Here is a 27,336-nt window from a genome sequence, read left to right on the forward strand (position 1 = left end):
GATACCGCACCCATTTTGACGGCGTCCGTGCCCATTTTGACGGCGACGGCGGCTTTTTTTGATGCTGGACAAAATTTTCCTAGCCCAATTTTCACAGAAGTTTCGCAAAATGGCGAAATGCAGAAATTCCCTGCGAATTCATGCCTGACAATTAAATTCGCTCATCACTAAAACCCAGCACATAAAAAAAATCCAACGTTTCAAGCACAACCAGTGTTCTTCCTCAGGGACAAACCTGAGGAAGAACACTGGTTGTGCTTGAAACGTTGGCTTTTTTCAAGAAACACTTTTTCCTTTTGCATTAAGCCCCTGTGTGTGCGGTACTCTTTCTTTATATTTTTACATTTAACCAGCACCCAGGGCATCTGGACTTATGAAGGGTATACTCCTCTCTGTCTATTATATATATATATATATTTGCTTTATTGCTAATTATTAGTGATGAGCGAATTTTTTCGCCAGGTATGGATTCGCAGCGAATTTCTGCATTTCGCCATTGGCGAATTGTTTCGCAAAACTTCCATGAAAATTCACGAGAAAAAATTTGTTGTGCGTACATTTTGTTGTCGCACGTCAAATTGTGTACAGTCACAAATTGGACGCAGTCACGTAAAAAAGGGTGTGGTCGCGCCACAAAAAAAATACACGGGCGAAAAAAAAGACGCTGGGGACAAAAAAATTGTGCAACAAATGCGTTTCGCAAATTTTTTGCCATTTAGCTATTTTTTTTTCCGTTTCGCCATAAAAATTTTTTGTCCCCAGCATCTTTTTTTTCCCGGCCATGTCCTTTTTTTGACGTGACCACGTCCAATTTGCATTTCGCAATTTTTTTGCCGTTTAGCGAATTTTTTTTCCATTTCGCCATAAAATTCGCTAAACGGCAAAAAAATTCACCAAACCACAACAAAAATTCGCTCATCACTACTAATTATTGTCTCTCCCCACTCAGGTACGGAGCGGATACCCAGCTATAAAGGGTGCCAGTAGCGATGATATAATTCCCGCTTATTCCAGGCCGTTATCTCTGCAATCATTTGCTAGACTGCATTTCTAAGAACAATTCAAGGCAAATGATCAGAATTCCTGTTGGGATTAAGGTGGCTACATTTATAAATGTCACGCTCACACTGGGGGGGGGCTACATTGCTGTTATAATAAACGCTCTCCGGGGTAAACAGTTGCGAGAGATGTGTAAGTATGTCAGTTCCGTGTATCAGAATGGATATGTTTATTTGCCAAATGAAAGCAATTACCTTAAATGTATCTGACTTTCACCTTGGCAGGCTTTGACAGGCCCATTTATGCAGCAAACGCAGCAAATATCCACCCCCCCCCCGCCCCCCAATATTCACCAAGCATCTCCCCTGTTGACAATGATGATAGGTATTTAATTTAGATCTAACGTTTTACAAGTCTTTAGAGCCGTAAAAGCTGCATTCAAAAATCATTTCAGAAGACAGCCGCGATTTGTTTCCCAATACTTACGGCACTTTGCAGCACGGAGACCGGTTCCCGGAGACATCAATAGAGAAAGATGTTTCACTTAAAACTCTGAATGCGGGTTTTGCCAATTGTTTTTAAGTAAAAGTACAGTTTGCAAGTCTGGGCCCCTGTGTAACTAGCCGGCACGCTGCTTTCACATTTCCACCCCAATATTTAGTCGAATATCTCATGATCCAGAGAAGCTCGTTGCTCCGTCTGTTGTCTACGAGGGGCTGTTATTGGCCTTCGTATTGAAAAAGTCTCCAGGTGATGAGCGAATCTGTCCCGTTTCGATTAGCCATAAAATTTGCGAAACAACAAAAAATTCTTGAAACGGCGAAAAATCCACACAACGCATTTGGTGCGTGACTTTTTTGTTGCCCAAGTCTTTTTTGACGCCCGCTGCATTTTTCTTCTGCAACTGCGCCCATTTTTACGCAACCACACCTCATTTGACACGCCCAGTTTTGTGTGACCACGCCCATTTTCCCCCACGGCAAAATCCAATTTGACGTGAACACGCCTATTCTGATGCAAAGCAAATTTTTCCACTGAAAATTTTCAAAAAAAGTTTTACGAAACAATCCACCAATGGCGAAATATTTCATCAAATATCTCATCATCCAGAAGCTTGTTGCTCCATCTGTTGTCTACGAGGGGGTGTTTTCCTGATGCAGATATCGGCCTTCGTATTGATAAAGTCTCCAGGAAGGAAAATAGAGCCCATTAGAGACGGCGGAAAGGCAAAATTGCATTGGTTTCTCCCGCGGCGTTGGCTGAATGCAATAACTTCCTTCTCCTGAAATCAGTTGTTGGCCCAGAGTAGTGAGAAAATATTCCCAATATGTCGGTAGCAATCAGAGGGTAGAAATAGCAATGACCGAATCAGTCCTGTTTTGCTTCACCGAAAAATCCACAAAACTGCTGAAAAATTTGCAAAACACATTAAAGTCAATAGGCGACAAACTTTACTCATGCAACATTTTTTACGTACAACTTTTTCTTTTTTACTCCAAAATAGTGATGAGCGAATCTGTCCCGTTTTGCTTAGCCATAAAGTTCATGAAACGGTGAAAAATCCACGAAACACATTTGACGCACAACGTTTTTTGTTGTCCAAGTGATGTAACCTTACCCATTTTTTCCATTGCAGCACCCAATTTGATGCGAACACGCCTATTTTGATTCACAGCAAATTTTCACAGAAGTTTTGTGAAACGATTCACCAATGGCGAAATATTTAGTCGAATATCTCTTCATCCAGAAGCTTGTTGCTCCATCTGTTGTCTACGAGGGGGTGTTTTACTTATGCCGATATCGGCCTTCGTATTGAAAAAGTTTCCAGGAAGGAAAATAGAACCCATTAGAGACGGCGGAAAGGAAAAATTGTATTGGTTTCTCCCGCGGCGTTGGCTGAAAACGCGAGACTTTGCATTCTCTCGCGTTTTCGTGCGTATATCGGCTACATGTGCCTGCACCCGAGCGTATCCCATTCATTCGGGTGCAGGCACAAGTAGCAGGCGTAGGGCTGAATTTTCGGCAAGCGTTTTTCCGCTTGCCGAAAAAATCAGCCCTACGCCTGGTGTGGCATCAGCCTAACAATCATTCCGTACTAGAATTCCTTCTCCTGAAATCAGTTGTTGGCCCAGAGTAGGGAGAGAATATTCCCAATATGTCGGTAGCAACCAGAGGGTAGAAATAGCAATGACCGAATTGGTCACGTTTTGCGGAGCCGTGCCCATTTTGACGCGACTACGCTTAATTTTGATGCAACCGCGTCCATTTTTGACGCAATTATGACCATTGTGCCACGACCACGTCCATACTTGCCGTGCCCTATTTGACACGACCGGCAGTTTTTTTGACATGCAACAAATTTTTTAACGACAAATTTTCACGGAAGTTTCGTGAAACAATTCACCAATGGCGAAATGCGGAAATTCACTGCAAATCCATGCCTGGTGAAAAAATTTGCTCATCACTGCTTCAAAAGCATTAACGTCAATGGCTGTTTTTTTTTCCTCACTCCAAATGCATTAAAATCAATGGGTATTTTTTGTATCATCAACTTTTTTGTCTTGCCAACATTTTTGACTTAGCAACTTTTTTTAGTCCCTCCTCCCCTGCCAGGATTTCAAATGATGCAGAAAGGGAAGAACAGTTTTGCAGCTGGATTTCGGCATATAAAAATGGGATTTATTCATATTTTTGGAAGGAACAGATTACAGGGATTTCTGTGGTGTGTGGGGCTCTTTAACAAATTTGGGTTTGGAAGGCGGAGTTCTCGCTATTCAATAGGCAAATTTTATCAAAATGCAGCAACCATGTGACTTTTTTAATGTGTGCAACTTATTTTGGTGAGACTGCAACTTTTTCAATGCAACCTCTACTTATTCAACGTAACCTCGACTTTTATTTGACACAAACAGCTTTTTTTTTTAATGCACCCGTGACTTTTTCCTCACTCTGTGAATTTTTGTTGCAGTCAATTTTTGGGGCATATTCGCGAAGTTTAGCTACATTTAGTGATGAGCAAATCTGTCCCATTTCACTTTGTCAAAAATTCGTGAAACTACAAGAAAATTAGCGAAATGGCAAAAAATTCATAAAACGTGTTTGTCGCACAACTTTTTTGTCGCCCACGTCTTTTTTTTGTCATCCGCATCTTTTTTTTTGCAACTGCGCCTACTTTTTATGCGACCGCATCTATTTTGACGTGACCATGCCCATTTGGCCGCAACCACACCCATTTTGACGTGACCGCACCCAATTTGGCGCAACCGCAAGTATTTTTGATGCACAAAAATTTTTTCCACGACTGATTTTCATGTAAGTTTCACAAAACAATTCGCCAATGGCCAAATGCTGAAATTCGTTGCGAATCCATGTCTGGTGAAAAAAAATGCTCATTACTAGTAGTGATGAGTGAATCTGTCCTGTTTTGCTTCCCTGAAAAATTCACAAAACTTTGGAGAAAATTCTCAAAACGGCAAAAAAAAAATTGCGAAAGGCAGGTATTGTGTATCTTTTTTGACACACGGAACTGTGCCTATTTTGGTTTGGCCATGCCTTTTTTTTACGTGTCTGAGCCTATTTTGACCTTTTTTTATGCAACCGTGAATTTTCCTGATGAAATTTTGCAAAGCTTTGTGAAACAGTTCATCCATGGAGAAATACAGAATTTTGCTGTGAATCCATGCCTGCTGAAAAAATGATATGTGTAAATGATAGGGGTTCACCGAATCCAGGATTCGGTTCAGTATTTGGCCAGAATTCTGCCTTTTTCGGCAGGGTTCGGATTTGACTGAATCCATGGTCCTGGCCAAACCAAATCTGAATCCTAATACCCCTTGGGTATTGCTCTCAGTGCCCCCAAACCAGGGAGTTATTTTTGAATTCCTGACTTGGGGGCAAGTTTTGGTTGAATAAAAACAAGATTTCCTCCCAAATAAAGCCCCTGTAAGCTGATAGGGTGCATAGAGGCCCCTAATAGCCAATCACAGCCCTTATTTGGCTCCTCCATGAACTTTTATGGTGCTTGTGTTGCTCCCCAAGTCTTTTTACATTTGACTGTGGCTCACGAGTAAGAAAGGTTGGGGAGCCCTGGATTAAATGTTAGGGATAAAAACATTTTTATCCATTCAGGATCGGTTTCGGTTCTGTATTCGGCCGAGTCCATCGGAATGGATTCAGGGGTTCGGCCAAACCCTAAAATCTGGGTTCGGTGCATCCCTAATAAATGATTTCACTTCCATCTGACTTTAGGAAACGCCTGGATGTAACACCCCCACGGGGCAGGTATGAATATGGGACATTCCCTGTATATTAGTGCCCTGCACAATGTATCAGATAAGGTGGAATATGGGCGCTGCCATTAGGCACACAGTATAAGGAGCCTGTATAAGAGCAACGGAACGTTGCAAATAGCATTTAACTACAGAATCTTTCATCCATTTTACTGCTTTGCCGTTGAACATTAGAACATAAATGAACCTTATAGTATCAGTATAAGGAGAAAAAACCCCTCTGCTTCACTACATAGAAACGTCTCCACTTTATTATAAATCAGCCTGAATTTCCCGTCCTGCTGAGTTTTTACGTGCAACAATTTTTTACATGTGCAATATTTTTTGTGCACAATTTTTTTCTTACTCCAAATGCATTGAAGTCAAGGGGAATTTTTTTATTGGTGACTTTCTGGTCTCAGCCATTCGACGTGGGTGTTAAAATACGTTGCTACTAAGAGCAATAGTAGAGATGATCAGGATAGGGATACGCGTGAAGAGATATAAAGGCGAGGAACAGCGAGGTCTTAACATGTTGGCAGGAGGAATTTGTTTGTTCTTTGCATAACAGAGATCATTTGTAACCCTGTATAAAGGTGGCCATACACGTATGTATGTATAACTTTATTTATAAAGCGCCACAAGGGTACGCAGCGCTGTACAATCTTACAATATACACAATTACACACAGGGAGGACAAGTGATATAATAAATACAATGAATAAGTATAAATACACGGAGTAAGTGCCATGTGGTATGAGACACAGTAGGAAGGAGGTCCCTGCCCCGTAGAGCTTACAGTCTGAGTGGTTGGGTAACATACAGGCACAAATTGGAAGGTAAGAGTGCACCAGGTATGGGCATTTGCCCTTAAGCGCAGGACTGGGCAAAATAATGTTTTAGTGCCCCAGAAGGTAACAGCTGAGCTTTTTCTTAAAGAGAGTGGGTGAGTTTTCCCTACGGAGGGATTCAGGGATAGAGTTCCAGAGGGAAGGAGCAGCGAGATAGAAAGGGTTAAGACGAGAGAGCGCAGTGGGTGTGGATGGTGTAAAAAGACGGAGGCTCTGAGAGGAGCGGAGGAGACGACCAGGAACGTGCAGGGAGACCAGTGAAGAAATGTAGTGAGGAGCACATTAAGATCTGCTTGCATGGCGAGGTCACCAAGCCAGTGGATCTTCTCCCCATATGCGCACCTATGGGTGGGTGATATCGGGCAAATTTAGGCTAATTTGATCATTTCGCCCTGGGGCCAAGTGATCGCATTATAACGGCGGCAATGGGTGCAGTCGGTTTGGGGACTGCATCAACGAGCCGATGCAGTCCCCGATCTGACTAAAGGTCCCCATACACGGGCCGATATTAGCTGGCGATATGGGTCCCTTGGACTGATTCGTCAGCTAATCGGCCCGTGTATGCGCACTTCTGACAGGCCTGCCCGACCGATATCTGGCCTGGAACTGGTCAGATCTCGATCGGGCAGGTTAGAAAATCTAGTCGGATTGGGGACCGTATCGGCCCCAGGGCCGAAAGACATCGCCAAGCGAGCGGATCGGCCCATGTATGAGGATCTTAAATCTTAGATCGATATCTGGCCAATTTCAGGCCAGATATCAGTCAGGCAGGCCAGTCGTTGCTGCCCCTACAAGGGACTGATATCGGTAGCTACAATCGGCCCATGTATGGCCACCTTTGTATGGCCACCTTAAGACCATCTTAATGCAAATAAAATCCCAGTTTGCATAGGGTCCATCAGATTGTGAATGTAAAGAAGGTTAGTTATAGATCTTTCAGGACTTTAGGAGCTAGTGATAGAAAGGGCAATTAGTTAGAAAGATAGAAAGGGTCCACCGTGGCCTTTTTAAGAATAGACTTTACATAGGCCTGATAGCATGAAAGGATGGAAGCTCCAGAAGCAAGAGTGGAACTCAGTATATATGTAAGAGCTGATACACGCACTGTGTTGAATTAATAACAGGGACATAAGATCAAGGCATTGACTCATAAGTAGAGAAGGCATTAGGCATTAATTCAAAAAGATCTGAAAGAGAAGGGGGAATAAGAAAGCTAAAGTCTGTAGTGAATGAGACCTACAGAATCTACTTTGGATTTAAACAAGTCTTGTGCAGAGTGAGGTGGGTTATTCAGTTGATGAGAAATGTAGAGGGGTATTAAATATAGAGAAACAAGCTCCAGGGACTTGATTTGGTATTGCTTAAGAGCATAATATAGTAGTCTTTTTGGGCTGAGAGAAGGCAGAACTGAGGAACGATGTGAGAAATGTATAGTGGGGAAGGTCAACTTTTGTACAGGATTCAATGGCAGGCATCATGCACAAACACTCGTGGGACAATTTAGCCAGTAATGGGAGTTATGAGTTAAACTGTGTTTAGGTTATAGGTGATGAGACGTGAATAATGGTCAGAGGAAGAAGTGGGTGCTGCCATATTATTTCCCTTAGATATTTGTATTTATGCAAATGGGTAGGAGGTGTCATAGTGTTTCCCTTAGACAGTACAGTATGGGGGTACAGCTTATTGTGTGCCCAGAACATTCCTTCTCTGTATATTTGTATTTATACATATGGGTAGGGGGTGCCATAGTGTTTCCCTTAGACAGTACAGTATGGGGGTACAGCTTATTGTGTGCCCAGAACATTCCTTCTCTGTATATTTGTATTTATACATATGGGTAGGAGGTGCCATAGTGTTTCCCTTAGACAGTACAGTATGGGGGTACAGCTTATTGTGTGCCCAGAACATTCCTTCTCTGTATATTTGTATTTATACATATGGGTAGGAGGTGCCATAGTGTTTCCCTGAGACAGTACAGTATGGGGATACAGCTTATTGTGTGCCCAGAACATTCCTTCTCTGTATATTTGTATTTATACATATGGGAAGGAGGTGCCATAGTGTTTCCCTTAGACAGTACAGTATGGGGGTACAGCTTATTGTGTGCCCAGAACATTCCTTCTCTGTATATTTGTATTTATACATATGGGTAGGAGGTGCCATAGTGTTTCCCTTAGACAGTACAGTATGGGGGTTCAGCTTATTGTGTGCCCAGAACATTCCTTCTCTGTATATTTGTATTTATACATATGGGTAGGAGGTGCCATTGTGTTTCCCTTAGACAGTACAGTATGGGGGTACAGCTTATTGTGTGCCCAGAACATTCCTTCTCTGTATATTTGTATTTATACATATGGGAGGGAGGTGCCATATTGTTTCCCTTAGACAGTACAGTATGGGGGTACAGCTTATTGTGTGCCCAGAACATTCCTTCTCTGTATATTTGTATTTATACATATGGGTAGGAGGTGCCATAGTGTTTCCCTTAGACAGTACTGTATGGGGGTACAGCTTATTGTGTGCCCAGAACATTCCTTCTCTGTATATTTGTATTTATACATATGGGTAGGAGGTGCCATAGTGTTTCCCTTAGACAGTACAGTATGGGGGTACAGTTTATTGTGTGCCCAGAACATTCCATCTCTGTATATTTGTATTTATGTAACTGGTTTTTGGACATGGGGGTACCTAAGATCTCAATTACCTCATATAGATTACATCAGACCTGGCCAAATTGGTCTCAGCTACCATGCAACTCTTCTCTTAGGTGGGCCCTCACAATACTATTGGAGGAAGGGTAAACCACACTGATTCCACACACAGAACTTGATCTCACAAATAACGTTGCTGCCAGTGATCCTGTACTGGTGTCCTTGTCATCACAGGGTACTAACCCTTCCTGGTCTCCTTGTTGGAGCCTCTTGCTGCTCTACTAGCTTCCCTGATCCTGTCTCTCACTCCTATAGTGAGCATTCAAAGATCTTCTTAACACTTACTACTCCTACGAGGTACCTTCATCCCGGTCCCTTTTGCAAATAAACATTAATACAAGACATAAAAGGAAACATAGTAGGCATACTAAAGATAGTAAACCTGAGTTCTACTGGTTTCGGTTGTCTTGAAGCGGTGATAATAATTATCCTTGTTATTATTGCTGTATGTCCTCATTCTCCTTATATGAGTGATCGAAGCTCCCATGTAGTCCAGACTTTTAGATATGCCGGGGTCTTGTTGTGAAGATGGGCGATCCTAGACTCGAAGTTTCTGTTGCTTTCAATCCTTTGATAGAGTTCGTCCCAGGTTGGGAGGGTTGGAGTTTTCCATTTGGATGGTATGGATATGCGGACTGCGGTTAGTATGTGTTTGGCAAGTTTCTGTTGTGATCTAGTGAGACCACTTATGAGTCTGCCTAGAAAAATGTAGCTATATTTTTTGGATTGTTTGATGCATAAGGGATGACAGAAGGTCTCCGGTCTCCGGATGAGCGAATCTGTCCCGTTTCACTTTGCCGAAAAATGAGCAAATCTTTCAAAATATTCGCAAAACGGCCAAAATGTTGCACGTCAAAAAAAATTGACGCCTGTGACTATTCTTCTGTCGCCCACGGCTATTCTTTTGTCGCCCACGGCTATTCTTTTGTCGCGAGGCTATTCTTTTGTCGCAAGGCTATTCTTTTGTCGCCCGCGGGTATTCTTTTGTCGCCCGTGGGTATTCTTTTGTCACCCGCGGGTATTCTTTTGTCGCCCGTGGCTATTCTTTTGTCACCCATGGCTATTTATTTGTTGCGCGGCTATTCTTTTGTCGGCCGCGGCTATTCTTTTGTCGTCCACCTCATCGGGATGAGGTACCAAAACATTAATATTTTATACAGGTTCTCTTTTTGCTTAGTACAAGTCACACTTGTTTTTGCTTTTCCCCAAATGAGGTTCCAGTCTTCCATTGCAATTTCTGATCCTATCACCTTTTCCCATACCTTTCCTGTTTTCACCCTCTGATCTGCCAGGAAAACACTAACCCAAGATTGGGAAACAACTCCCACTCCCAACTGTAAATCAGGACAAACTGCCCATACATGTTAAGATCTGGGGCCAAACGATCAAATTCTAACGGCCGCAATGGCACAGTCGGTTCGGGGACCACATCAACATCAACGACCAACGCGGTCCCTGATCCGTCTAAATCTTTTAACCTGCCCGGTCGATATCAGGCCAATTTCAGGCCAGATATCGGTCGAGCATGGCATATCGGCAGCTACAATCGGCCCGTGTATGGCCACCTTAAGGGACCAATATCGGCAGCTACAATTGGCCCGTGTATGGCCACCTTAAGGGACCAATATCGGCAGCTACAATCGGCCCGTGTATGGCCACCTTAAGGGACCAATATTGGCAGCTACAATCGGCCCGTGTATGGCCACCTTAAGGGACCAATTTTTGCAGCTACAATCAGCCGGTAATGGTCCCTTATGGTCCCCATACACGGGTATGGGGACCTTAAGGGACCAATATCGGCAGCTACAATCGGCCCGTGTATGGCCACCTTAAGGGACCAAAATCGGCAGCTACAATCGGCCCGTCTATGGGGACCTTAAGGGACCAATATCGGCAGCTACAATCAGCCCGTGTATGGCCACCTTAAGGGACCAATATCGGCAGCTACTATCGGCCCGTGTATGACCACCTTAAGGGACCAATATCGGCAGCTACTATCGGCCCGTGTATGGCCACCTTAAGGGACCAATATCGGCAGCTACTATCGGCCCGTGTATGACCACCTTAAGGGACCAATATCGGCAGCTACTATCGGCCCGTGTATGACCACCTTAAGGGACCAATATCGGCAGCTACTATCGGCCCGTGTATGGCCACCTTAAGGGACCAATATCAGCAGCTACAATCAGCCCGTGTATGGCCACCTTAAGGGGCCAATATCGGCAGATACAATCGGCCCGTGTATGGCCACCATTAGGGACCAATATCGGCAGATACAATCGGCCCGTGTATGGCCACCTTAAGGGACCAATATTGGCAGCTACAATCGGCCCGTGTATGGCCACCTTTAGCCAGACAAAACCTTCCTGGAGAATGACCTGAAATAGAGGTTGGCAAAACCTTTAATGTGAAAATAGGATTCCATATTATTTTGCTTTACTGCATTACAGTACATATAGCTTTTCTTTGTCTATTACATATAAACATATGAGTTGTGACTGCCATTTTCCTGGAGGTCGAATGTCCCTCATATAATTCTCGCTCACTATTCCATTCAGCCGACACTGAGATGCAGATTGCTCTTTGCCTGGTCCTGCCGGCTGCATATTTAGGGATAGGAGTGACTTATCTCATATTGAAAGGTGATCTGCTTCCCTGCTCCCATCAGCTCATCTTTACCTTACACTATCAAAGCCCAAGAAACTGTCATCCTATAAAAGACAGAAGATATATGTTCCCGCAGAACTGCGCTGTTTAACCTTTCCAGATAGGGTGAGAGGCAAAGCGTCTGAGAGACTGTAAATCATAGAGACAGGTACAAGACATTGATCTCGGGATCTTGACTCATTCCCTTTACGGAACATACATTAATGCTTGTTAGTGTGCTCCATTAAGCTCAGCTACAAATTATGTAGGCTGCATTGTTAATGCTACGTAATGTCAGCCCGCTAATGCGTATAAAACCCTGCCGTTTGTGCATCTCTCGGCAGTAAGATTAGGTATTAGCGCCATCTTTAATTTAATTGGTCTTCAACTGTACAGATTTGTACGATATGCAAAATGAATAAGGTTCAAGATTTAATCCATAAAGGCCAATAATAGGAAGTACAGGTATCAGATCCCTTATCCGGAAACCCATTATTCAGAAAGCCCTGAATAATAATTAATATTATTATAATTAATAATTTTAATATGATTTTCTTTTTCTCTGTAATAATAAAACAGTACCTGTACTTGATCCCAACTAAGATATAATTACCCCTTATTGGGGCAGAACAGCCCTATTGGGTTTATTTCATGGTTAAATGATTCCCTTTTCTCTGTAATAATAAAACAGTACCTGTACTTGATCCCAACTAAGATATAATTACCCCTTATTGGGGCAGAACAGCCCTATTGGGTTTATTTAATGGTTAAATGATTCCCTTTTCTCAGTAATAATAAAACAGTACCTGTACTTGATCCCAACTAAGATATAATTACCCCTTATTGGGGCAGAACAGTCCTATTGGGTTTATTTCATGGTTAAATGATTCCCTTTTCTCTGTAATAATAAAACAGTACCTGTACTTGATCCCAACTAAGATATAATTACCCCTTATTGGGGCAGAACAGTCCTATTGGGTTTATTTCATGGTTAAATGATTCCCTTTTCTCTGTAATAATAAAACAGTACCTGTACTTGATCCCAACTAAGATATAATTACCCCTTATTGGGGCAGAACAGCCCTATTGGGTTTATTTAATGGTTAAATGATTCCCTTTTCTTTGTAATAATAAAACAGTACCTGTACTTGATCCCAACTAAGATATAATTACCCCTTATTGGGGCAGAACAGCCCTATTGGGTTTATTTAATGGTTAAATGATTCCCTTTTCTCTGTAATAATAAAACAGTACCTGTACTTGATCCCAACTAAGATATAATTACCCCTTATTGGGGCAGAACAGCCCTATTGGGTTTATTTAATGGTTAAATGATTCCCTTTTCTCTGTAATAATAAAACAGTACCTGTACTTGATCCCAACTAAGATATAATTACCCCTTATTGGGGCAGAACAGCCCTATTGGGTTTATTTAATGGTTAAATGATTCCCTTTTCTCTGTAATAATAAAACAGTACCTGTACTTGATCCCAACTAAGATATAATTACCCCTTATTGGGGCAGAACAGCCCTATTGGGTTTATTTAATGGTTAAATGATTCCCTTTTCTCTGTAATAATAAAACTGTACCTGTACTTGATCCCAACTAAGATATAATTACCCCTTATTGGGGCAGAACAGCCCTATTGGGTTTATTTAATGGTTAAATGATTCCCTTTTCTCTGTAATAATAAAACAGTACCTGTACTTGATCCCAACTAAGATATAATTACCCCTTATTGGGGCAGAACAGCCCTATTGGGTTTATTTAATGGTTAAATGATTCCCTTTTCTCTGTAATAATAAAACAGTACCTGTACTTGATCCCAACTAAGATATAATTACCCCTTATTGGGGCAGAACAGCCCTATTGGGTTTATTTAATGGTTAAATGATTCCCTTTTCTCTGTAATAATAAAACAGTACCTGTACTTGATCCCAACTAAGATATAATTACCCCTTATTGGGGCAGAACAGCCCTATTGGGTTTATTTAATGGTTAAATGATTCCCTTTTCTCTGTAATAATAAAACAGTACCTGTACTTGATCCCAACTAAGATATAATTACCCCTTATTGGGGCAGAACAGCCCTATTGGGTTTATTTAATGGTTAAATGATTCCCTTTTCTCTGTAATAATAAAACTGTACCTGTACTTGATCCCAACTAAGATATAATTAATCCTTATTGGATGCAGAACAATCCTATTGGATTTAAAAAATGTTTTATTGTTTTTTCAGTAGACTTAAGGTATGAAGATCCAAATTACGGAAAGACCCCTTATCCAGAATACCCTTGGTCCCGAGCATTCTGGATTACGGGTATACCTGTGTTTTGATTCTTACAAGGACTGTCAGTAAGGGGGTATGGAAAGGGTCTTTAGATTGGCTTATGTGTTGTAGGGAAGGGCACGGGAAAAATCTATAGTTTGGCACACAGAGGTAATGGCCACAGGAAGGGATTATGGGCGTTGTCCATGGGAGATATCATTGTCAACAGAAAGTTCTGTTATTATTTTTATGGGGCACTTTTCATCTCTAAATAACATTGTTACACAGCAAATAATTCCCTCTGCCATTTAACATTTCATTCTTGAACCAACAAATGTATTTGTAGCTGTAATATTGGTGTGTAGGCGCCATCTCAGTGCCTTGTGCCTGAGTCTGAGCTTTCAGCCGGCGCTACACATTAGAACTTCTTTCAGCTAACCTATTGTTTCTCCTACTCCCATGTAACTGGAGGAGTCCCAAGCCGGACTTGGATTTCTTACTATTGAGTGCTATTCTGATACCTACTGGGAGCTGCTATCTTGCTCCCTTCCCATTGTTCTGCTGATCGGCTGCTGGGGGGAGGGGGGGGGATATCACTCCAACTTGCAGCACAGCAGTAAAGTGTGCCTGAGTCTGAGCTTTCAGAAGGAGCCAGCGCTACACATTAGAACTGCTTTCAGCTAACCTATTGTTTCTCCTACTCCCATGTAACTGGAGGAGTCCCAAGCCGGACTTGGGTTTCTTACTATTGAGTGCTATTCTGATACCTACTGGGAGCTGCTATCTTGCTCCCTTCCCATTGTTCTGCTGATCGGCTGCTGGGGGGAGGGGGGGGGATATCACTCCAACTTGCAGCACAGCAGTAAAGTGTGCCTGAGTCTGAGCTTTCAGAAGGAGCCAGCGCTACACATTAGAACTGCTTTCAGCTAACCTATTGTTTCTCCTACTCCCATGTAACTGGAGGAGTCCCAAGCCGGACTTGGGTTTCTTACTATTGAGTGCTATTCTGATACCTACTGGGAGCTGCTATCTTGCTCCCTTCCCATTGTTCTGCTGATCGGCTGCTGGGGGTGAGGGGGGGGGGATATCACTTGGTTACATAGAGAACAAGCTTTAATGGTTCATCCAGTTGCACAAAATAGAACACTGCACTCATCTTCCTCTTCAATTCACCACCCTGCATGCAGTACTTACTACTTATATCAAACACATATAACAACAACTTTTGGTGTAGGGGTGGAAAGATATCATGGCAGAGATCCCATAGAATTGTGTTTTGTGGTATTTCTGGCAACTATTCCTTGGGGGTTCTTTGTTTTTATTGTTAATTTAAATTGTGGCTAATGTTCTAGGCTCTAGATCAGTGGATCAAGGATAGTAAAAAGGAGGAAATCGCCTACAAGTAAAGGAACTCTTGGCAATTCCAAAAGTCCATCCATTTCTTCATATGCAGCCTATTTTCTAGCGAGAGAATGAATACTGACCCCATATGGTTCCTCAACCCATGTAAATGGGATTTTTCTAAGAGCCTTAAGGAATTTGTTCCCAGAATCCTTTTTGACTTATTTGCATACGTCTGAGGCGGTCTCCTCAACCCTTTTGACTTATTCGAGAGTTCCTCTGCTAGAAATGATCTGGGACTTGATTCCTGACATAATGGAGCTTGTTTAATCTAATTTGTAGCTAGAGGTCCATAAAATGTGAATGTCCTGGAGCAGCAGAAATGTGTATTGCAGTTGGCTTTATTTATTTCATATTTTGAAACTTAACTCCTTCGGGAACAAGTTTACATGAGGAGGCCCTGAAATTAGTTTTTTGACATGGCCTTCATCAATCCCAAACTGGCCTCTCCCTCTTATCATTATTGCTTCATAGTTACATACAAAGGGTTGAAAAAAGAGTCCATCAAGTTTAACCCTTCCAAGTAAACCCAGCACCCGCAACCCACACCTACCAATCTATACACTCACATACATAAACTATATATACAACCACTAATACTAACTGTAGATATTAGTATCACAATAGCCTTGTGTACTCTGCTTGTTCAAAAACTTATCCAGGTCCCTCTTATAGGCATTAACAGAATCTGCCATTACAGCATCACTAGGAAGGGCATTCCCCAACCTCACTGCCCTCACCGTGAGGAACCCCCTACCCAGCATCCCCCGGCAGGGCATTCCCCAACCCCCTCACTGCCCTCACCGTGAGGAACCCCCTACCCAACATCCCCCGGCAGGGTATTCCCCAACCTCACTGCCCTCACCGTGAGGAACCCCCTACCCAACATCCCCCGGCAGGGCATTCCCCAACCTCACTGCCCTCACAGTGAGGAACCCCCTACCCAACATCCCCCAGCAGGACATTCCCCAACCTCACTGCCCTCACCGTGAGGAACCCCCTACCCAGCATCCCCCGGCAGGGCATTCCTCAACCTCCTCACTGCCCTCACCGTGAGGAACCCCCTACCCAACATCCCCCGGCAGGGCATTCCTCAACCTCCTCACTTCCCTCACCGTGAGGAACCCCCTACCCAACATCCCCCGGCAGGGCATTCCCCAACCTCCTCACTGCCCTCACCGTGAGGAACCCCCTACCCAACATCCCCCGGCAGGGCATTCCCCAACCTCACTGCCCTCACCGTGAGGAACCCCATACCCAACATCCCCCGCCAGGGCATTCCCCAACCCCCTCACTGCCCTCACCGTGAGGAACCCCCTACCCAACATCCCCTGGCAGGGCATTCCCCAACCTCACTGCCCTCACCGTGAGGAACCCCCTACCCAACATCCCCCGGCAGGGCATTCCCCAACCTCCTCACTGCCCTCACCGTGAGGAACCCCCTACCCAACATCCCCCGGCAGGGCATTCCCCAACCTCACTGCCCTCACCGTGAGGAACCCCCTACCCAACATCCCCCGGCAGGGCATTCCCCAACATCACTGCCCTCACCGTGAGGAACCCCCTACCCAACATCCCCCGGCAGGGCATTCCCCAACCTCACTGCCCTTACCGTGAGGAACCCCCTACCCAACATCCCCCAGCAGGGCATTCCCCAACCTCACTGCCCTCACCGTGAGGAACCCCCTACCCAACATCCCCCAGCAGGGCATTCCCCAACCTCACTGCCCTCACCGTGAGGAACCCCCTACCCAACATCCCCCAGCAGGGCATTCCCCAACCTCACTGCCCTCACCGTGAGGAACCCCCTACGCTGCTTCAAATGGAAGCTCCGTTCCTCTAATCTAAAGGGGTGACCTCTGGTGCGTTGATCATTTTTATGGGAAAAAAGAACCCCCCCATCTGCCTATAATCCCCTCTAATGTACTTGTACAGAGTAATCATGTCCCCTCACAAGCGCCTCTTTTCCAGAGAAAACAACCCCAACCCTGACAGTCTCACCTCATAGTTTAACCCTTCCATCCCCTTTACCAGTTTAGTTGCAGTCTCTGCACTCTCTCCAGCTCATTAATATCCTTCTTAAGGACTGGAGCCCAAAACTGCCCCCCATACTCAAGGTGAGGCCTTACCAGGGACATATATTTTATTATGTTTGAAGGGGAACCGAGGCTTTGACGGGGTTAAGGGGTGTCACTTGTCCTTGCCTACTTGACGCTGCCCTAGTCATAACAAGCCTACGTAATCCATCAATAAATTACAAAAAAAATATATAAAACTGATCCACATTTCATAAAGGTATTCTTCTTACAGCTCAACAAAAAAAAATGCACCAAATATTGAATTACATTGCTCTGTTGCATTCAGCGCTGTAACCATAAAATTGGAAGTATACAATTGGCTACGGTTGAGTAATACAAATGTAATATCAGACTGCAGAATTGAACTATTCCGAGAATGATGGTGAATTGTAAAGCAAGGGCTCTTAATAAAACACTTTATTCTGTCTCTCCGTTATATGGAGTTCGTGTGTACAAAGGCAATGTTTCTGATTTAGTGAAGTAAATAGGAAACTGTGCGCATGATTGCACAATCACTTAACAAAATATTCCATTTACAATAGAAAGTTTGTGCAAGAATTAATAACTTGCTGCATTCATCTTTTTCTCTTCTGCTTTGGAACGGTGAGAATGATGCACAGAACTTGGCAAGGCTGAGGGAATAGCTGGCTCCTGTTTGATGTTTGACTACCTTTTTTGTTGTTGTTGCCATATTGTGGGACTTGAAAATGGGTTTTGTTTCTGCCCAATAAGGGCAGATTCTTTTTTTTTTTAAGCACATAATTACAACATTTCACATTTGTATAGGCATTTTTTGTTTTCACAATCTCTGAATCATACTCATTATATAACATAAGAGTGGAGCTTTAGCATGTTGAAGTCTGGGGAGAAACTGAATGAGGGAAGAAAAGTTGTAGGTTGACAGCGATAAGAGGGGAGAAAAGTAGAGAGTAGAAAGAAAGAGAGAAACAAAAAGAGTGATGTGGTTGCCTGGTTGTGCCTGGTTTGTTCAATAAGGGCAGATTTCATTATTCCAGTCATATCTCCTAATGCCTGTAGGCTCTTGTGACCTTGGTCATCTTTCCTTATTCATGGATATATGTATTTATATTTACTTTTTTTATTGTTCTTTCTTTATTTTTTTACAGTGGGCGGAGGACATACAACATATACAACAAAACCCTGTAACCATGGCATATTAGTCACACTTCAACTTTCCTTGACCTGTTCCGTCTATATTTTGCTAAGATAGATCATGTGAAACAAAACAAAGACCAGTGTAACCATTGATTTGCTAGAAGATGATCTGAATTACATACCTTGTCTAAAATATCTGGACATCTCCTGGTCCAACATCTCATTCCTAAACCAAGGAAATCTGTAGGAAGCTAGTCCACTCTTATATTCTCTGTTTTTTAAAAGCCTTTTGACAAAGACCATTGTTGGTGGGACTAGCTTCCATTGGGACTCAGTACATTAGTAAAGTTGATTACATTGGGAAATTAAACATGGCTTCAAGTCACCAGCCATCCCACCTTAAGGTCAGGACTTTGTTCAGGCTAGTCAAATTATTCCAAACTCATCTCTATAAATCCATGAAGGCATATTTCTGCTACAACAAAATAATTCTCAAACTGTTTTTACAAAGTAGGACACATAGAACCACAAAAATATAATTGTACACAATATCTTTAGGGCTTACATACACTGACACCAGGTTCAGTACAAAAACCCTGGACCAAAATTCAAAATTCCATTGGCATTATACATTTTCTATAAAACATTACAGTTGACATTATGCATTCTCTACCAAAGTTTCAGTTGGCAGTATACATTCTTTAACAAACTTTCAGTTGGCATTATGAATTTTCCACCAAACATTACAGTTGGCATTATGCATTCTCTACAAAACATTACAACTGGCATTATGCATTCTCTACCAAAAATTATAGTTGGCATTATGCATTCACTACCAAACATTACAGTTGGCATTATGCATTTTCCACCAAACATTACAGTTGGAATCATGCATTCTCCACCAAACATTACAGTTGGCATTATGCATTTTCCACCAAACATTACAGTTGGAATCATGCATTCTCCACCAAACATTACAGTTGGCATTATGCATTTTCCACCAAACATTACAGTTAGAATCATGCATTCTCCACCAAACATTACAGTTGGCATTATGCATTCTCCACCAAACATTACAGTTGGAATCACACATTCTCCACCAAACATTACAGTTGGAATCACACATTCTCCACCAAACATTACAGTTGGCATTATGCATTCTCTCCAAACATTACAGTTGGAATCATGCATTTTCCACCAAACATTACAGTTGGCATTATGCATTCTCCACCAAACATTACAGTTGGCATTATGCATTCTCCACCAAACATTACAGTTGGCATTATGCATTCTCCACCAAACATTACAGTTGGAATCACACATTCTCCACCAAACATTACAGTTGGCATTATGCATTCTCTCCAAACATTACAGTTGGCATTATGCATTCTCCACCAAACATTACAGTTGGCATTATGCATTCTCCACCAAACATTACAGTTGGCATTATGCATTCTCTCCAAACATTACAGTTGGAATCATGCATTCTCTCCAAACATTACAGTTGGAATCATGCATTCTCCACCAAACATTACAGTTGGAATCACACATTCTCCACCAAACATTACAGTTGGCATTATGCATTCTCCACCAAACATTACAGTTGGCATTATGCATTCTCCACCAAACATTACAGTTGGCATTATGCATTCTCCACCAAACATTACAGTTGGCATTATGCATTCTCCACCAAACATTACAGTTGGCATTATGCATTCTCTCCAAACATTACAGTTGGAATCATGCATTCTCCACCAAACATTACAGTTGGAATCACACATTCTCCACCAAACATTACAGTTGGCATTATGCATTCTCTCCAAACATTACAGTTGGAATCATGCATTCTCCACCAAACATTACAGTTGGCATTATGCATTTTCCACCAAACATTACAGTTGGAATCATGCATTCTCCACCAAACATTACAGTTGGCATTATGCATTCTCCACCAAACATTACAGTTGGAATCACACATTCTCCACCAAACATTACAGTTGGCATTATGCATTCTCTCCAAACATTACAGTTGGAATCATGCATTCTCTCCAAACATTACAGTTGGAATCATGCATTCTCCACCAAACATTACAGTTGGAATCATGCATTCTCCACCAAACATTACAGTTGGCATTATGCATTTTCCACCAAACATTACAGTTGGAATCACACATTCTCCACCAAACATTACAGTTGGAATCATGCATTCTCTCCAAACATTACAGTTGGAATCATGCATTCTCTCCAAACATTACAGTTGGAATCATGCATTCTCTCCAAACATTACAGTTGGAATCATGCATTCTCCACCAAACATTACAGTTGGAATCATGCATTCTCCACCAAACATTACAGTTGGAATCATGCATTCTCCACCAAACATTACAGTTGGCATTATGCATTTTCCACCAAACATTACAGTTGGAATCATGCATTCTCCACCAAACATTACAGTTGGAATCATGCATTCTCCACCAAACATTACAGTTGGAATCATGCATTCTCCACCAAACATTACAGTTGGCATTATACATTCAGCCAGGTAGCATGCTTCTACCATCCACCAAAACCAAGATCATCCTGTATGATGATGTCCTCCAACTAAGGAAATTTTAGAACGGGTCTCCAGACATTTTTCCCCATATATTTAATCAATAAAGGTAATTAATTTGTGCTACACTAACATTGAATTCTTCAAACTATAAAATCCTGTGCTGTTGCTCAGATGGTTTCCTATTGCACAGTTTAAACAAATATCCCCAATGCAGTGAGCATTTGCTCACAAACTAACTTACTCCGTTTTTGTCGTCGGGGACATCTGTTCATTTCCTTTCCCAGACTCATATTAAATGGGAGCCATAAACCTTTCCTTAAGACTTATCCCAACCTTAAAACAATATGTGCTCATCCAAACAGAAAATGTCTCTATCACTAATAGTTACAACAGGAAAAAAAAAAAAAAAAACTGATTTGTAAACACCAAGCAAAACCCAAATTGAATAAAAACATGATGGTGTCAATTATTTTATAATGCCTTAAAATGAACCAAATGTTTTCACAATGGCAGACAAAAAAGCGGCGAGTTTGATGCATCGGATAAGAACGAATGCGTTATATGAGGCCACATTATAATATATTCAGCATAATCTTCTTAAAATGAGTTTTCACTTCAAAGAACAGAAGGGCTTAAAGATGTGCCGCATGTTTTTGCCATTTTTTTTGCATCCTGCATCTCATTACGCATTATACCGTCGGCGCCCGATGCGTGCCGGTTTTGCAGTCGGCGGATAATGTTGGATCTCAAAAAGTTTGTAATTTTGTTTTGACTTTTAATGTTTGACCTTCAACTGGGTATCATGGTAATAATGCATTCCTGTACTTTGCTGACCTGGAACTAAATTTCTTATAGTTAATACAGCATAACTAGTGATGAGCGAATCTGTCCCGTTTTGCTTCGCCAAAAAATTCGCGAAACGCATTTGTTGCGCAATTTTTTTGTATCCTGCGTCTTTTTTGTCGCCCGCGTCTATTTTTTTTGTCACTCGCACTTTTTTTACGTTACCATACCAAATTTGACGCGCGACAAAAAAAAAATTCCGCACACTGAATTTTCACGCGGCAAATTTTCACAGAAGTTTCGTGAAACAATTCACCAATGGCGAAATGTGGAAATTCCTGAGAATCCATGCCTGCCGAAAAAATTCGCTCATCACTAAGCATAACCTATGATGGGACCGCTGATTTTGACAGAGCTGTGCTTTTGTTGAGCTCTTTGCACCACCCCCATAAGCTGCAATAAAGGAGAAAGACTGGGGGGTTCCAAATTTTAGGAACCCACCTATGATTGTAATCACTTACCTGATACCCTAGGCCAGGGCTCCTGTTTGCAGAAAACTGTCTCTGCCCAGGGTATATCTGCAGAAGTTCTTCTGCGTGATCTTTCTTCTTCTTCAACGGGCACAGTTGTGCAGTTGTGCGTGCTAGAGGAACCAGAACTTTAAGAAGACGGAAGACTCCACAGAAGATGGTGACAGTTCTGCAGCTGTGCGCACTAGAGGAACCAGAACTTCAAGAAGACGGAAGACTCCACAGAATATGGGGACAGTTGTGCAGTCGTGTGCACTAGAGGAACCAGAACTTCAAGAAGACGGAAGACTCCACAGAAGATGGTGACAGTTGTGCAGTTGTGTGCACTAGAGGAACCAGAACTTTAAGAAGAAGGTAGACTCCACAAAAGATGGTGACAGTTGTGCAGTTGTGCGCACTAGAGGAACCAGAACTTCAAGAAGACGGGAGACTTCACAAAAGAGGGTGACAGTTGTGCAGTTGTGCGCACTAGAGGAACCAGAACTTCAAGAAGACGGAAGACTCCTCAGAAGATGGTGACAGTTGTGCAGTTGTGCGCACTAGAGGAACCAGAAGTTCAAGAAGATAGAAGACTCTAAAGAAGATGGTGATGAGGATCTTCTGCATAAATACCCTGGGCCGGAGCAGTTTTTAGCAAACATGAGCACAGGGTATCAGGTAAGCGATCCTAATCAGTGGGGGGTGCTTAACACTTTGAAGACCTCAAAGAGATGCCTACTGGGCATGCTCGCTTCCTCTGCTCCAAATAAAAGGCATGAGCAGTAGGCACCTACTATGAGGCAATCATAGTCAGAGAGAGAAGGAGGACCCGCAAAAGAAGGTGGAGCTTCAAGCTAGACAAGGAAGTCAGTAAAAGACATGCAGTTTAATAAAGGTATGTTTAGATTTTTTTTGAAAAAATGTTTAATTATTCTTTAAGATCTTATGCATCTATAGTTGTTAGTCCCACTAAGCAATGCAATAAAAATAGCAATGTTTGCAGTAGGTCATAGCACCCAACAACTGACCAATATATGGGGAAGAGTAAAGGTTTTGTCAAACTTTTATTTCATATAATTCCCTAAGAGGGGTTTGGGCACCTAAGAAGTGGTCCCAATTTACAGTTGGGAGGGGGAGTGTTTCCCTTGCCTGGGTTAAAGGAATAATGTCATGGGAAAATGTTTTTTTTTTTCAATAAGCATCAGGCAGAATTTGTAATCTGTTTTTGCCATGGGGCTAGCCATATTCTTCATTTCCCAGGGTACCACAGCCATGTGACCTGTGCTCTGATAAACTTCAGTCTCACTTTACTACTGCGCTGCAAGTTGGAGTGATATCCCCCCCCCCACCCCCACCCCAGCAGCCGATCAGCAGAACAATGGGAAGGGAGCAAGATAGCAGCTCCCAGTAGGTATCAGAATAGCACTCAATAGTAAGAAATCCAAGTCCGGCTTGGGACTCCTCCAGTTACATGGGAGTAGGAGAAACAATAGGTTAGCTGAAAGCAGTTCTAATGTGTAGTGCCGGCTCCTTCTGAAAGCTCAGACTCAGTCGCACTTTACTGCTGCGCTGCAAGTTGGAGTGATATCCCACCCCCTCACCCCCAGCAGCCAATCAGCAGAACAATGGGAAGGGAGCAAGATAGCAGCTCCCAGTAGGTATCAGAATAGCACTCAATAGTAAGAAATCCAAGTCCGGCTTGGGACTCCTCCAGTTACATGGGAGTAGGAGAAACAATAGGTTAGCTGAAAGCAGTTCTAATGTGTAGCGCTGGCTGAAAGCTCAGACTCAGGCACACTTTACTGCTGCGCTGCAAGTTGGAGTGATATCCCCACCCCTCACCCCCAGTAGCCGATCAGCAGAACAATGGGAAGGGAGCAAGATAGCAGCTCCCAGTAGGTATCAGAATAGCACTCAATAATAAGAAATCCAAGTCCGGCTTGGGACTCCTCCAGTTACATGGGAGTAGGAGAAACAATAGGTTAGCTGAAAGCAGTTCTAATGTGTAGCGCTGGCTGAAAGCTCAGACTCAAGGCACTGAGATGGCGCCTACACACCAATATTACAGCTACAAATACATTTGTTTATTCAAGAATAAAAGGTTAAATGGCAGAGGGAATTATTTGCTGCGTAAACATTGTAATTTAGAGATAAAAAGTACCCCATAAAAATCATGACAGAATCCATTTACAGTATTTCCCCTGCAGTTCAGTTACTGGACAGGGGTGTTAGGAGTCCCTATTCTATTAAGGAAAAAGCCACCACAAGTTCCATCACTTTGGTCCACACTGGCTGGAAGAGGTGGAGTTCTCAAGGACTGAAGGCAAGAGTAGGCCTCAGTAGGTCAAATAAGTTCTAGGAAAGTAATAGGTTGCTCAGAGTAGTTAATAGAGCAACCAGTGGTTCCAACGAGGAGGCCAGTATGTGTTAGTACCCTGCAATGTCCCCATCTGAGGGATAAAAGTATGTGAAGCATTTAGAAGATTGAGTACTTACTTTATCTCTTCATTGGGAACTACTGTTTCTCAAAGCTTATCATTAAAAATAAGCTGGAACTGTTTTAATTAATCATTGTAACGAGATGAAATAGTCTGATATAAAGGATAATAATGAACATTACTATTAGAAACGTTGTTGTTATTTTAAAAAAGCACAGACGTGCAAATGTATTTGCCCCAGTCCAACGGTATCCATGGTGCATATAATAGAAGAGTCGAGCGTAACACGTCTTTTCCCTAAGTTAATATGATATAAATAATCTAAATGATGTTTAATTACTCAGAGCAAGAGGAAGAAATTGACACTAGTGATATACAAGCAGCTGGGCACATATATTAAGGCTAAATATTAATTACAAAAATGTCTAAGCAATAGGGCAGGGGTGATATTTATAGTGTGTCACACTTGGCAAAATCTCTGGATATGATGAGATATCAGCAGTGTAAAGTGATCCATCCTGGCGCTGGGATTGTAACTTGGCATAGTTCCCCAGCCCCCGTGCAACCACCCCCAGTGCAACTAACCTCAGTGCACCTTCTACCTGCTTTATGGCTGAGATTCTAGCTATCTGTATAACAGAGCATTCTGTCACAGTGGCACAGATCCTATCTGATCCCCCCATTGTAAGCAGCAGTCCTGCCCTGCTTTATGGCTGAGATTCTAGCTATCTGTATAACAGAGCATTCTGTCACAGTGGCACAGATCCTATCTGATCCCCCCATTGTAAGCAGCAGTCCTGCCCTGCTTTATGGCTGAGATTCTAGCTATCTGTATAACAGAGCATTCTGTCACAGTGGCACAGATCCTATCTGATCCCCCCCCATTGTAAGCAGCAGTCCTGCCCTGCTTTATGGCTGAGATTCTAGCTATCTGTATAACAGAGCATTCTGTCACAGTGGCACAGATCCTATCTGATCCCCCCATTGTAAGCAGCAGTCCTGCCCTGCTTTATGGCTGAGATTCTAGCTATCTGTATAACAGAGCATTCTGTCACAGTGGCACAGATCCTATCTGATCCCCCCCCCCATTGTAAGCAGCAGTCCTGCCCTGCTTTATGGCTGAGATTCTAGCTATCTGTATAACAGAGCATTCTGTCACAGTGGCACAGATCCTATCTGATCCCCCCCCCCATTGTAAGCAGCAGTCCTGCCCTGCTTTATGGCTGAGATTCTAGCTATCTGTATAACAGAGCATTCTGTCACAGTGGCACAGATCCTATCTGATCCCCCCATTGTAAGCAGCAGTCCTGCCCTGCTTTATGGCTGAGATTCTAGCTATCTGTATAACAGAGCATTCTGTCACAGTGGCACAGATCCTATCTGATCCCCCCCATTGTAAGCAGCAGTCCTGCCCTGCTTTATGGCTGAGATTCTAGCTATCTGTATAACAGAGCATTCTGTCAGTGGCACAGATCCTTTGACTCATATTACTTATTACAAATTAAGCAAAAATTAGCAGTAATTATGGGGTCTAGAAGCAACCGGATCATCTTCCCATCGTCCTCAGTGGACACCAACCCACGGCATAAATATAAAGCTAAACAAACAGCCAGTAACAGGGATGGAAATGCTCAGCTCCCCTTTTGGCTTTAACGTGTTCCCAAAGCGACAGCAAATATTCCTGCGATATTGCAAAGTGTCGGTATATGTTGACTTACAGCCCAGGTCCCGTTTCCCATGTTATTAGATATTATCTCTCTAATTTCGCTTCCTCTCTGCAGTCAAAGAAAAAAATAAATAAATAAAATAAAATAAATAAAACGTCTGAAATAGGAAAATAGGAAATGAGACTTTGAGGCCTGACAGCTGAATTGCAGTAAAACTCCAGTAATGACGGCTTGTCTGCGAAGGTCTAACCAGTCTTCAATGTAATTGAATGTTCTGACCTTCTCGCGCCCATTATACAAAATATAAAAGAAAGAAAAAAACCCCTTTCAACTATAAGAACATACTGAAAATTATAACAGTTAAACTAAAAGCATTGCCCTTTTGAAAGGCTATAAGGGTTTTTTTTTTTTTAAAGAGAACACTAATTGGGGACATATCCACTCAAAAATTCTCTCAATTGTAAAACACACAATTAAAAAGGTAACATTTATTTTTAAAGGCCTGTTTTAGGCATGCACGGGGCCTATTGAAATGCCGGCGCCGCGGATAATTTCCCTTCTTGCCGACGAGCTGACATATAGGGAAATAGCCGGGCAGCAATTGTAGCCGGAAAGTTCTACTTACAAAGCGCCATTTGCTTTCAGTATCATGTGTGCGATATCTTCTCAGCCATTCCTGTTTGTGTTGAACTGATCATTTTATTGATTGGTTGATTGGTAGGGATTGAAAGGAAAAGTAAACCTTAGCAAAGAAGAAATTCTAGAAATTCTGCACATCGTGTTTTGGGGTTCTGTAGCAGATCAGGGTGACCACAGGCCTTTAGCAGGAAAGATCTGTGCCCCCTGACAGCGCCGGATTTGTTTTTGGGGCGCCCCGAGGCTGCCTCCCCCCTCATTCGTGCCCCCACCTGCCCCCGCATATGCGCAACCCCCCATGCGCACTTGAGCGCCCATTGAAACTCACATATGGACAGGGTCGGACCCATCACCCCCCACCCCAGAGTTCCCCAACACACTCCGACCCCCTCCCCTGAGCACGTCCTAA

This window comes from Xenopus tropicalis, chromosome 1 (assembly GCF_000004195.4).
Source record: "Xenopus tropicalis strain Nigerian chromosome 1, UCB_Xtro_10.0, whole genome shotgun sequence".
NCBI lineage: Eukaryota > Metazoa > Chordata > Amphibia > Anura > Pipidae > Xenopus > Xenopus tropicalis.